The sequence below is a fragment of the Mandrillus leucophaeus genome, unplaced genomic scaffold (assembly GCF_000951045.1).
Source record: "Mandrillus leucophaeus isolate KB7577 unplaced genomic scaffold, Mleu.le_1.0 Scaffold1029, whole genome shotgun sequence".
Lineage (NCBI taxonomy): Eukaryota > Metazoa > Chordata > Mammalia > Primates > Cercopithecidae > Mandrillus > Mandrillus leucophaeus.
Genome location: NW_012098421.1, coordinates 1,572,637 through 1,573,653, shown reverse-complemented (window position 1 = coordinate 1,573,653; position 1,017 = coordinate 1,572,637).

Sequence of the window (1,017 nt, the reverse complement as noted above, 5' to 3'; positions counted from 1 at the left end):
GTAATAAGAACAATAAAGGAAGGACATTTTTACTTGGAGATGGTCACAGAAAGTTAACCAAAGCCGAAAAGGAAGAAACATTTGAATTTTTTTCTCTTACCTTTTTTTTCTTCACGGAGACAATCTTCAAATGATATAATTTGGTACTTACTTGCTTAAGATTGAATTGTGACTCAAAGTCTGCAGAGGAACTATTATGCGATCATTTAGCTGCTTTCAATGAGTTCCTAAGCCTAGACACTGTTCAATATCATGTACTGGAAAAGATAGAAGATATAATAAAAGAATCACTTCAATAATTGTCAACTTACTGTGAAGGCTTGAAAATATGCCAAAACACATAAATCTGTAATGCAGAAACTACAAATACATCTGAAATTTCTTCTAAACAAAAACTTGTAAAGTGAATTCTTAGAATATAGTTATTTAGTATTTAGAAAATGAAATTGATCATCACTAGGGAGCAGGAAAGGCCTACTAAATAGTCTACTAGACTCAACCTTATTTAAAAATCTGAATTGCATTATCAAATGTATACCAGGAGAGTACTTTGTGTACTGAATATTGTATATATACAATGGCATACTGATTTATAGTTTTTCATGGCAACGTTGTGTATTAAATGAAGAAATGCTGACTAACTCAAATTTTCACTTGGATTCAGAACTTATTGACCAATTGTTCAAAGAATGACTGCTAATTTTGCTGTTAGTATTTGGTTTTGAAACAGTGAAGTTGGTATGGTTTTGATATCAGATCTGAATTCAAATCCCTGCTGTTACTAAGTGAACAATTCAACTTAGTTTTATGTAGTTTCTAAGCTACAAACAGGAAAGAAAAAATAATACTTATTTAATAGAGTTGTGATGAGTAGATTAAATAAAGTATATCAAAGAGCTTTATAAATTATTAAGCCTTGGATAAATTCTAGTTATTATTGTATTTTAGCCAAACTGTGTTTAAATTTCCAATTATGAGAAAGTCTAAATCTGGACTATGTTTCTGCTTATTTATGTC